A 13,383-nucleotide genomic window follows, 5' to 3' on the forward strand; every position below is an offset into this window, starting at 1 on the left:
AGCAATACAGTTAACTTCTAACCTAAATAATACATATTTTACAAGAGTTACAACACCAGCATAGTAACAGGCTAGCAGTTAAATTATAGCACTTAAATATGTCCATTAGAGTGAGCAAGTGTGCAAAGTTTAAAAAAATCAGATTTACAGGCTTTTTCTGTGACAAACTCTTGCAGAATCTCTGGATCTGAGGAATTCCAGTTGAGAAAGGCTGAAGTATTAATAACCTATGAATTCCCACCAAACTCCCCCTTGAATTTTCAGATTGGGATTATTCGAAAATAAATTTAGTATATTGATAAGGGTCAAAATTATACAGCTGTTCCAATATCCTCCAAATATACTTTGTAAACCTTAATATAAATATAATAAACCTAAATAGAGAACAATTTTGATTAAATTCTGACGTGATTCAAGAGAGGTCCTACAATATATTTAACTGTGTCCATAGTGGGCTTTGGACTTAATTGCTTGGATTTTTTAGAAAAATACAGGTCATATATATGGCCAATGAAAAAAAAAAGCAAGCTGGAAAGATAAAAAATCCTGTTATTGTATTCTAGCTATAATTAAGATAAAGAAAATTCAATCGTTTGTCATTCCATTAAATTGATGGCACATAATTAATCAATAAATCAATATGGAGATTCCTCCAAATCTATACATACCAAACATTTATTTTACAACTTTTAGCTTTTCCCAAAATCTCACTAGATTTTAACCATTTATTTATATTTAAATTAATCTGAGACAGTTTGAAATAAAGGCAATTTAAAACATCAAATAAAGCCCCAGTTTTTAGATTTGCATAGATATGTTAGAGACCAGAGGAAATTTTGTGTAACTAATTATCTGAGTAACCTAATAATATGCCAAAGCTGTATCAATTTATTTTGGTATGGCGCATTTATACTGGAATATAAATAAGACTTAATGTATTATTGGCATACAGAACAATCTGTGATCAGCTCAGCTTTGTTTATGCTCTGGGCAGCTTTGGTTCTCTGATCAGACAAACCAATATTTGATTACACATAAGTTAATGTTGATAAATATTGCAATATTGAACATTTATTTATTTGTTTATACATATCCTGCCTTTAATATTTTTATAAATAACTCAAGTCAGAGAACATACCTAATGTTCTTTTTTTGTCGTATTTTCCCCACAACAAAAATCCTGTGAGGTGGGTTACTGACAGGCCCAAAGTTACTCAGCTGGCTTTCATGCCTAAGGCAGGACTAGTACTCCAGTCTTAACCGCTAGACTAAACTGGCTTTCTAACATAAGCATATTAAACATGAGAGGAGATTGAGAGTTTTCTTGATAATGAGACATCTTAATTGGTCAGTAAATTATCTTGATTAAAGGATTAGAGTAATATGTTTTAATCCAATTAATAAAAATAGAAAGCTCTCGCTATTTTGTTCAGAAATATGTCTTGTATCTAACAAAGCCACTAATAATTTCATTTTTCCTGAATGAAGATCAAAATTGTCCGTTTGTATTATATGAAAGTTGGTTTCCTTTTTTTAAAACTAGATTGCACAGGATGGATAAAGAAAGCTTTGCCAAAGAAAAATGGAAATTAGAAATTAAATATATGAACATATAAGATATATATATTTTCTCTCTATATGTATATAGAACATATATGAATATATGAATATAGAAGGGAAGGAGTTAAGAAGGGGGTGGTTACAACGACAAGATATATTATATATACTAGTTCAAAATAAGAATGTAATGTAATTGTTGTTGTTATGGTAAGGAAATTGTATTAACCAGAAATATTATTCATAAGATATTTGTACCAAGATGATACACTGTATAAAGAAAAGATGGAATGTTTGTAAAAAAGGGAAAAAAAGAAAGCCTCGTCAAAATGTTGGCATTTACATTTAGAAAAATCAGGCAGCTAAAACTCTACAGTATGATTTTTCCAAATCAATTATTTAATGCATGTCAAGATCAGAAAGTCTGGCTTAATTTTTAAGTGTATTTATTCATTTTATTTTATTTATCAAACATGTACAAGATAATAAGTATAGGTATGAACATAAAACAGGAACAAAGGAAGTAAATACAGATAAATGGGAACAGTAAGACAGGGACGGTAGGCACACTGGTGTATGCTTATGCACACCCCCTTTAAGGACTTCTTAGGAACGGGGTGAGGTCCAGTTTGAGATTGAAGCTGTGAGGGTTTGAGGCTGTAACAATGGAGTCGGGTAGAGCATTCCAAGCATTGACCACTCTGTTGCTGAAGTCATTTTTATTTTTTTATTTATTTTGATTTGTCAATCGCTTACAAGATAATAGGTATAAGTATAAACATAGTTAGGAATACATGAAATGGATACATATAAGAAAAATAAAAAGAAACAATAAGACAGGGATGGTAGGCACGTTGGAGATTCTCAGTCATTCAGGTCATGGTTGTCCCAAATGTGCTTTTTCAAGAGGCAATTGGACTTTCTTGTCTTTTCTTTGAAGACGTTTCGCTTCTCGTCCACAGTTTCTTCAGCTCTCACTGGATGGTGGAAAATGGAAGGATTTATACTCCTTACAGACAGCCGGTCATTTGCACGGGGCAGAAAATATCCTGCAGATAGCACAGCTCCAACTTCTCAATGAAAGAATTTGTATTTCTTGTGGACAGTGGTCATTTGCCTTCTTTTAGAGAGTCACTGAGGCCACTTGGAGGTTTATCTGTGTCCTCAGGGTCACCTAAGTAGTACAAGTGGGTGTGGAGCCTTCTTGGAACTGCTGAGAGGACCGTATTGTGGTCTGTCTTGTTCTTTCATTGAGAAGTTAGAGCTGTGCTTTCTGCAGGAGGTTTTCTGCCCTGTGCAAAAGACCAGATGTCTGCAAGGAATATAAATCCTTCCATTCCCTACCATCCAGTTTGAGCTGAAGAAGCTTCTTGGATGAGAAGAGAAACGTCTTCAAAGAAAAAACAAGAGAGTCCAGTTGCTTCTTGAAAAATCATCTTTGGGACTTCTCCAGTAACCTTTGACTTAGTATTATAAAGTAAAGAGTAACAATTAAAGAATACTAATGCATCAGATCAGAATCATTCTATGATGTATGTTTTCCTTGTGGGTATTTACTTATCACCATAGTACTGTTAAAGACACCAACTCCTAAGATTGCCTGGAAATCTCTTATCAAATACTCATCAGACCTATTACTGCTTAGTTGTTTGAAGAAAAGCCAAGATGAACTCAGTGAATTATCAATCATACATCTCTCAATGCGTAACACCTTGCTCATTTGCAAAAGAAGCATTGGGTTGTGGCAATCATTCCTATGACTTTAGTTATAAATCATGGGCTATCTGTAATCCAGAGCACCAATCTGCAAGCATCTCAAACTACAAGAAATTAAACCCTGGGAAGAGGGATTGGGAGAACAGCAAGTATAGACACTTCACCAATCTCTGCAAGGTAGGCCAGAGCAGATGGAGAGCTAACTCTCTTGGTCCCAGATTCAGACCACAGAATAATGAATTTGAAATGCAGGGAGGCAAATTTTGTTGTTGTTCAGTCACTACATTGTGTTCCACTCTTCGCGACCCCCATGGGCCATAGCACGCACACCCCGCCATCCTCCACTGTCCCCCAAAGCAATCTTAAATTCATACTCATTGCGTCATTGTCACTATCTAACTATCTCATCCTCTGCTGGCCCCTTCTCCTTTTGCTTTCGTTTTGTATTTGAGCTTCGGCTTCAGTATTTGTCTTTCCAAGGACTGTCAGGCTCAATTTTTCTTTAGGAAAGGAGGCAAATTAAGGGGGGCGAGAACCCCAATGCGCTAGCAATAAAACCATTTCCCAAATGGAATGAATTGGGGGTGAGCTCAGTGCGTTCCAGGAGAGGCTAGAGAGCCATCGGTTGCCATGCACTGGGTAACTGGTTCGTTATCTTATTTTGTTTCAAAAAGTTCCTAAATCCGGAATCCACCTTTTCTCTCTCTTTGGAAAAGAAGGTAATGAAGCTCACTCAACCATGCATATTCGGGGACAAAATGGCCGATAGAGTTGCCTCCAGATCACTTCCCCCCCCCCTACGGAACGCGCCGCTGGGATCAGTTGAGACGAGCGAATTTACAGCTTGTTAAATCAACCCTCGCCGGAACGAGAGTTTTCAGCTGTTATATCCGCAGGGCTGGTGGCTTTCTTTGGCTCCCTCTTTCCTAAATCGAGAGTCGTTTTCCCGTTCGAGCTTTTTGTTAAATAAAAAGAGAGCAACAGTCGGCGGGCATGATCGGGAAATTAAAATACCGTAGCTTTCTTTGGAAACGGAGAGGCTGCGCAATGGCGTTTGGGAGGAAGTTGAGTCTGAGGCGAGACATTTTGAGGTTTTAATGTTAAAATTTTCCGCTTGGGAAGAGGAGAAACGGGTCAGATCGTTACTGGCGCTTGCTTCAGAAGTTTATAGCGAACCCTGAAAAGGCGAGATTTGTGGGGAACAAAAAAGGATCATGTCAGAAGTGGGATTTGAACCCACGCCTCCATTCGGAGACCAGAACACCCAGCACAGGGAAGGAATAAACCTTGAGTCTGGCGCCTTAGACCACTCGGCCATCCTGACATCTGGGAAAATAAGTTTCTGAAAGTAATTACTTAATTGTTCCCATGCTAATTCATTTGTGTACGTGCTTCGGATCTCCTGTAATTTGGAGTCGCTCCCCTTCCTTGTTACAAGGCGTCGCCTTTGGGGATATTAACGGGAAAAAAGAAGCGCCTATGTTGCACAAATCAAATCCAGTCACTTCCTTGGGAACAAAAGTGGGAAAAAGTGCGCCCTGCCTATCCGTTCTTTCCTCTTACTTAATTTATATATAATTGCAAAATCAAAATTATATATCAGATATTGAAGATGTTTGCAAAAATGTAAAACAAAGCCGCTCTTATTATTAGTGTTAAAAAATATAGGGTGTACGGTTTTATTTCAGTTAATAACTAATGATTTAATGTTATTGTTTTTACACAATGCAATTTCTCTAAATGTGTCAATTTTAACTTTTAATACAATAAACATTGATAAATGTATTTTTATTTGTTTGTCAAGCATGTATAAGAAAACAAGTATAAGTATGAACATAACATATAAACATAAGTATAAACAGGTATAAGTATATACACATTAAATGAGTACAAATAAATGGGAACAGTAGGACAGGGACAGTAGCAGAGGTGGTATTCAGCAGGTTCTGACCAGTTCTGGAGAACCGATAGCGGAATTTTTGAGTAGTTTGGAGACCTGGCAAATCCCACCTCTGACTGGAGAAGATTTTACAGTCTCCTTCCCCTGCCACGCCCACCAAGCCACAGAACTGGTAGTAAAAAAATTTGAATCCCACCACTGGACATTAGGCCCGGTGGTGTGCTTATGCACACCCCCTTACAGACCTCTTAGGAATGGAATGAGGTCCACGGTAGACAGTTTAAGGTTAAAGTTTTGGGGGTTTGAGGATGTGACAACAGTCAGGTAGTGAGTTCCAGGTATTGACCACTCTGTTGCTGAAGTCATGTTTTCTGCCATTGAGTTTGGAGTGGTTTACTTTGAGTTTGTATGTATTGTTTGCCCGTGTATTATTGTTTATTTATTTATTTATTTTATTTATTTGATTTGCCAATTGTTTACAAGATAATAAGTATAAGTGTATACATAGTTGTGAATACATGAAATGGGTACATATAAGAAAAATAAAAGAAGAATAAGAGAAACAATAGGACAGGGACGGTAGGCACGTTGGTGCGCTTATGCACGCCCCCTACAGACCTCTTAGGAAAGGGGTGAGGTCAATAGTAGACAGTCTAAGGTTAAAGTTTTTGGGGTTTGGGGAAGAAACTACAGAGTCGGGTAGAGTATTCCAGACATTGGCCACTCTATTGCTGAAGTCGTATTTCCTGCAATCAAGTTTGGTGCGGTTAACTTTGAGTTTGTATCTATTGTGTGCTCTTGTGTTGTTGTGGTTGAAGCTGAAGTATTCATTGACAGGTAGGACATTGCAATGTATGATTTTATATACCATGCTTAAATCAGACCGAAGACGGCGTAATTCAAGGTTTTCTAGTTCTAGAATTTCAAGTCTGGTGGCATAAGGTATTCTATTGTGGTTGAAGCTGAAGTAGTCGTTGACAGGTAGGACGTTGTAGCAGACAATTTTGTGTACTAAGCTTAGATCAGACCGTAAGTGGCGTAGTTCTAGGTTGTCCAGGCCCAAAATTTCAAGCCTGGTAGCATAAGGTATTCTCTTGCAAGCAGAGGAGTGGAGTACTGTTCTTGTGAAATACCACTGGGCTTGCTCAGTTGTATTAATATCTGTTATACAGTGTGGATTCCAGGCAGATGAGCTGTATTTGAGAATTGGTGTATGTAACACACGCACACAGAGGTTCTTTTTGGCATCCTCCGTCATTTTTAAAATTGGGAAGGGTTCCTGATAAAATATATATTAAATATACATTAAGAAACGCTGCTCTACTTAAATACTTGTGATGTCATTCTTTGCCAGAGTTGAACTTATAGCCACACACACTTGAATGGGTGAAGAAACTCATATTAACCCATTGTTGCCCATTACCAGTCTTTTTCCTGATAGGGAAAAAGCGATGGCAACCTCTGTTTTCCAAGGAAATGTATGAGAAAACCTAGCACTGTTTTCCATGTTTCTTAAAATGTGGGATAAGAGGAAAAGATTATGTCAGCATTAGTATGGATGACTTGAGTGTGTCCCTCTCATGGGTTAGACATGGAAGGTCATGGCATGGGGACTTATAGAAGAGAATAGTTGTGGCTCAGAGTTGAACTGTGGGCGTCCCTGGTGCTCTTTGAGTTTGATTCTTCCCTTGCAAATGTTCCATTACCCAACTAGGCAACATCCTCCTCCACAAGAAGTAGCACTGATGGTGTTACCTACTTGGGTAATGAAATGTCTGCAAGAAAACAACCAAACTCAGAGACCACCAAGGACCCCATATGGGGACTTAGCAGGGGGGAAAAAAACGTTGACAGGGAAAGTTGTGCCTGGGTTAAGTACAAGTAGAATCATCACAGTGGACCTATTGATTAAGTTAAATGTGCCAGAATGTTTTAGAATAGTTTTGTCCAGATTTTTAAAAAGATGAATTTGTCTGTTTTGTTTTATAATTTTTTAAATTCCTGTGGAATGTTTAAAAAGTTGTGGCTATGGTTATATTGATCCAACACTGGTTTTTAGTAGTTTTTTTGGGGGGGCAGGGTGTGTGCGGCTGGTGTGTGTGTGTGTGTGTGTGTGTGTGTGTGTGTGTGGCCAGCCCGATGTTCATTTTCGGCCCTCCCAAGCTCCATTTTTGCTGGCAGAGGCACTGCGGGCCAGTTCTTTGCTGTTTCCAGGATGGCCCTGTGGGCCAGATCTAAACACCTCTCAGGCCAGGTCTGGCCTGTAGGCCTTGAGTTTGACACCCCTGTTCTAGAGGTAATAAATAGCCACTAAGTCTGGTAACAACTGATAAAAATCTCCTTGATGAAGATATGGATTTGCCTAGTCTCTATAAGATAGAGTTAGAGGCTTCATCAATTTAGTTCAATTACGGACGCGGTGGCTCAGTGGCTAAAATGCTGAGCTTGTCGATCAGAAAGGTGGTTCGAATCCCTAACGCCGCGTAATGGAGTGAGCTCCTGTTACTTGTCCCAGCGTCTGCCAACCTAGCAGTTCGAAAGCACGTAAAAAATGCAAGTAGGAAAATAGGGATCACTTTTGTGGGAAGGTAACAGCGTTCTATGCATCTTCAGCGTTCAGTCATGCTGGTCACATGACCATGGAGACATCTTTGGACAGCGCTGGCTCTTCGGCTTTGAAACGGAGATGAGCACACTGCCCCCTAGAGCCGGGAAAAAATGAGCATGTATGTGTGAGGGGAACCTTTACCTTTACCTTATGTTGTTTACCTGGCAGAAATATGGACTTTGTTACTGTGTTCTTTCAAGAATCGTTTCTTTTTTTTACTTTTAGCTTTTTCTGACAATCTTCCATTCAAATACTACAGGTAGTCCTCATTGGTTGCTTACCTTAATCCCCCCCAAAAATCTTGGATTTGAAGTTCCAACTTTCACATATCCATCTGCCCTGCAGTCATATCACCACATTTTTTTGGGGGGGTCAATAACTGCCCTGCATTTACAGCCATTTGCAGTGCCCTGTGATTACACGATAACTATTTATGATGGTTTTGCCAGAAACAGGTGTTTACTACTGGTTTCTGGCAAAATGTGCTCCTTAGTGAATGATGAGTTCACTTAACAACTATGATGTTTACTTAAAGAACACTGCAAAAAGGTTTCTAATGTGATGTGACTTTATGAGTCATGATTTATGATTGAAATTGTGGGGGTCAAGGTTAAAGCTGTGGACTACTTGTAATTAAATTCTTGCCTGCTTAGCTTTGAAAATGACTAAACTGTTGGGCACCCTTACCCATTATGCAATTAATTTCACAACTGCATTGATTGGGTGGAGAGAAAACAGTGTTTAAATGTTTCAGCTGAAAACTTCAGCACCACCTTTGTTGCTGCATTCTGCAGAGGGAAGAAGCTTTTTCACTGCAAGGAAACTTATGCTGGATCTCAGCTGTGACAAATATGTAAAAAAAAATATGATGCAATTACACAATTATCTTTTTTGCAATTATTGTTGCATGTGGATAATATGCGGAACAATTATCCAAGAACAATAGTTTAAGGAATGGATTATATACCCTTTATTTACCAACATCTACAAGGAGAACAGGACTAGTACTTGCTAAAATATATTATCCTATCAGTAAGAATCATCTGTTTCTTAGAACTTTAGACCCAACTTTTAGATGTATTTAGCAGAAAATGCCTTAGCTAAGATGGAGGATTGAAAAAAAAAGAGGCTTTTTCAAATTTTAGAGAATATAATAGCAATGTTAATTGTATTTATAAACTTAGGCTCTTTATAATTGTTAGCTATTTTATATGTTTCATGCGCAGGCAGATAGGAAATAAAGTATCAAAATTCTAACTCATACAATAACCTTAGACTGTCTACTATTGACCTCACCCCTTTCCTAAGAGGTCTGTAGGGGGCGTGCATAAGTGCACCAACGTGCCTACCATCCCTGTCCTATTGTTTCTTTTATTTTTCTTATATGCATTTTATGTATTCATAACTATGTTTATCCTTATACTTATTATCTTGTAAGTGATTGACAAATCAAATCAAATCAAATAAATAAATAAAAACAAAAACAAAAAAAACAATGATTTTGCATTGCATACCAAATTACAAATGCAGAAGAAACTGCTAAGATATTGAAGGTATTGGTTCTAAATCCCACTTTATTAGTTTTTGTTTAGTTTAATTGTTTAATTGTTTTATCTTTCTCTTGATGGAAACTTTCTTACATGCTGGGTAAGATGGGAAATCCAACATCCTTTGAAACAATAGGATTTTTCTTCTAGTGAAAACTAGGATTCCTCTGGTGATTGAGCAGTTTGTAAAATCTTAAGGCTGGCTATGTTGTTTAATTCTTTAAGAAGTGGGCAAAGTCATTTTTTTTTCCTTCCAGATGCTAGACTTCTTGGTTCCCTGGATGCAGGGTGGATGATGGGAAGATCAGGCTGGCCAATTCTTCTCTTATTTAGACCAGCCAGGGAGCCACACACAGTTAAAAAGGAGAGGCATTGGGATCACTGGCAAACACACATGGTATCAACTGACGAGGCACCATCTCGTTTCCTTCATACTGGAGATCCTTAGAGCTAAGAGTACAGACATTGCTACCCATCTTGCCACAGAGAGCTGGAGAAGGCACTGTGTTGCTGAGAATGCATTGCTGTCCAGCTTGCCACAACTGGTTGTTGAGGGAACTGTGTTGTGGAGTACACATTGTTGCTGGCCAACTTGTCATGGATGCTTTGCCAGGCCATATCACTGCCGGGGTCCCAGCGCTGGGGCCCACAGTGGCTTGTGAGGATATATAGTTGCTGAGGAAACATTGCTTCTGCCCATCTTGGGCTGTGAGGATACAGCGTTGGGTAAAGGTTGCATTCTCATTGGCCTTAGCCAGCTGGGATGCTTTTCCTTGGCACAGGTTTTGCAGCACCTTAGGCACAAAGCTTTTGGAAGGATGTTTCACTTGCTTTGTGTTCAACTTGCTCTGACGTTGCTTTTTCTGCGGCTTCCTTGGCTGCCGTTTCTTCCTTTGCTGTGGTTGCTTCTTCTTCTGGTTGTGGGTAGCAGCCATGGTTTCAATTGTCTATGTTCACTCCTGTGACTTGGTGATGAATGCCTCTATATCTCCTTTACATTTGTTATGATATACTGGCTTACATTCAAATGAGGGACTAGCTCTTGGCCTTCTGATTGGTTGGCTAGAACAATACTCTGTTTTGAGATGTAACCATAGTACCTGAGCAGATAGGATCTCCTCATAATATGCCTCTATGAGCCGTTTCTCTTTGCTATCTGTGAAGGTGGGTGAGGTGAGGACATAAAACTTGGATTAAACAGGAATAATAAATTTGATAGAATGTCATTTCAGAATCTAACTGCTATTAAACCATAGTCTTTCTGCATAAAATAATTGGGTGGTTTTTGTCCTCTCTTGTCTTGCATTCATTGGAAGAAAGCAGATCCTGGTCTTTGCATGGCATAATGCAGGGTTGGCAAAGCTTTTTGGCACTGAATGCCGAAACGGAAGCATGTGGGAGCGCCAGAAACTGGAAGAACAGTTCCTCAGCACATGCATGGGAGTGCCAGAAACTGGAAGAGTTGCTCCCCAATGTGCATGCGTGCGCCAGGAAGCTGAGCTTCCAGTTTTCGGTGCATGCATGCGTGCCGGCTACTTGGTTTTCCAGTTTCTGTCAACGCACGCATGCACACTGGGGAGCTGCTCTTCCGGTTTCTGGTGCTTCCGTGTGTGCGAAGACCAGCGGCTGGCGTGCCTGGAGAAATGGCTCTGCATGCCCCTTCCGGCACACATGCCATGGGTTTGCCATCACGGGCACAATGGATCCCAGTTAAAATCAGCTTCATTAAATCTAATTTCTACAGGGTTTGAGAAAATGGAGTGGACACTTCTTTGTTCATTGAATAAACACTTTTTACCCAGATCATAAAATGTAATGAATTACTTATTTGGAGAACAGCAACAGCTTGAAGAAGCACTGCCATCTCCATTAGATAGACCAGACCAAGAAATCAACTACATTTTTAATGGAGATTGGCTATAATAGAATTTTGCTCTACCTCCTTATATTTCAGTGAATTAAGGATGTGTCTGCCTGAGCCACTGCCAAATGTTATCTTGTTTTCGATTTGAAATATGTTCCTTTTGCCCAGGTAATGGTTTCTGCATATTTGCATGAAGGTCATCTTCCTTGCTTTCCACAAACAATTATTACTCAAGTTCCTTGCTGTAGTATTGAGGGAATTTTCCGGAAAACACTGTGATATTATGACACTCAAGATAGGATTGTTTATGGTTAAAAGCTCACTTGGTAATTTAATTCCCTTCATTAGAAGGGGAAATTCTGGAGTGCTTGAAAGCCACATATTCAAATACTGGCACAAATAATGACAGATTTTAAATGATAAGATATCAGTCTTGTCTTGTAATTAGAGACTGTAAGAGAGAAGCATGAGGTAAAGAAGCAAAGATGGAAGGGAAGAGAAGAAGATGACCAGCAGCACAATGGATCGACTCAATTACAGCAGTGATAGGTACAATATGAGAAGACCTGACAGACCAAGTTAGGTACAAATTGTTATGGAGAAAATCTAAGTGTACTGTACACTAAGAGTCAACACTGACTTGATGGCACATAATCCATCCGTCCATCAATCATTACTGTAATATTCAATTAGATTGTTTGGAACATTTTTCCCCATTTGTCCTTGGATACACTGTGAACTAGGTGACTCTACCACTCAGTTTCTCAAAATCTTCCTATTATTTCTTTAGCCCCAGAGTTTGAGGTTTTATAGAACCAAAGGTTCAAAAAAATGCTGATTGTAAGTAACAGACCCCTTCTATAATAAACCCAAAGGCCCACTGCACTAGGAAGACTCTGGCAGACCTGTCTGGTTGGAAAAACTGCTCCAGTTTGAAGGAAAGTGGGACGGGGTGTTTTTCATAGGCCCTTCTGTAACCCCTTGTTTGTAGCAATTCTGGTAACAACAGGGAGTAAAGGTAAGAGGACCCAGCAATGACCTTTCCAAATGAAGATTGTTCTAGCATGCCCTTGTTGGAAGAAATATCCTTCTGGCTTCAGTTCCAACTGGGGAAAAAGACACTGGAAATATGGAGGCTGTTTGGAAAGATGGCTTAATGATGGACAGGACCACATGGCTTGGAGCTCCAAAGAAGGAAGGATGATCACAAGCTTCAAGATGTTGGGTGAAGGAAAAGAAGCGAGGGCTGAGATGCCGAGAGTCCCCTATATACCCTCTGTTGGAATTCGAATTTGAGCTTGTATTCTGATTGGTTGTCAGACTCCCATGGGGCTATGCAGGGGCAACTCTGTAGGCTGTCCTTAGTGCCAGGCTTGGGTGAGCCTTGCTGGGTGGTGATGTAATGAAAGGGCTTTGGGCAATTCCTATTATAGCTCTACCTGGAGATCTTTGTTATGTAAAATATTCCGGCCCAGGTCTTAATAACAAAGGTGGGGGTGAGCTTCTGCTTCTGAGATGAGCTTCTGCTTCTGAGGTGAGTTTCTGCTTCTGAGTTTCTACTCTTTTTAGTGGAAATATTCTGTCTTTTTAATATTTCCTAGGATATTTCATTTTTTCTAGGAGAGGTGTGGGTGCTAACTTCCTACACCCTCTAAATTTCTCCTATTTGTATTGCTGCTTGTCAGACCTCAGTAAAACCATGACTGATGTATATGTTAAAGCACACTTTATTTGTGTAAAGTGGCAACTTGTGGAGCGGCGGTAATAACCTGAGGCAAAATTCGGAGCAAACTTCAAACTGTAACTTTATTACAAGAATAAAGGATTGCTGCGGATGCCGAGCTAACAGGGCAGTCAGCTGGTGGCAACAGCTGATGCCGTTTGACAGCTCCTTTTATAGCTGGCTGTCAAATGGCATCAGCCAATAGGAGCGGTCCACGTTCCCGCTAGAAACACGGACTGGAGTGAAGACTGCGGGTTAGTCCATTGAACGCTACACTCCTTTCCCCCAGAACGGAGCATGCGTAGTCTTTAAGGTAGGCTGGGCGCTTGCGCAGGCAGCCGGATAGTCTCAGTTCAGGTGGAGCTGCCGCGGGAGAGAAGTCCTCCGCTTGCTGGGCTGCTTCTGGAGTCGAAGAAGCTGGAGTCTCGGATTCGGGCGACCCTGGGCGAGGGACTGACGGCAGACCTG

The 13,383-nt window shown here is 39.8% G+C and overlaps 1 non-coding gene across 1 annotated transcript; it reads right to left on the bottom strand.

The window, feature by feature from the left end:
* Positions 1–4,488: 4,488 nt before the first annotated feature.
* Positions 4,489–4,597, bottom strand: TRNAL-CAA (transfer RNA leucine (anticodon CAA)). Its single transcript has 2 exons — positions 4,560–4,597; positions 4,489–4,534 (listed from the first exon to the last, which is right to left on the bottom strand). It is a non-coding gene; the product is annotated as a tRNA-Leu (tRNA).
* Positions 4,598–13,383: the final 8,786 nt, after the last annotated feature.

Source organism: Notechis scutatus, chromosome 2, assembly GCF_049901735.1.
Source record: "Notechis scutatus isolate UNSWTSFEM ecotype Mainland chromosome 2, rNotScu1.2, whole genome shotgun sequence".
In the NCBI taxonomy this organism is placed as follows: Eukaryota; Metazoa; Chordata; class Lepidosauria; order Squamata; family Elapidae; genus Notechis; species Notechis scutatus.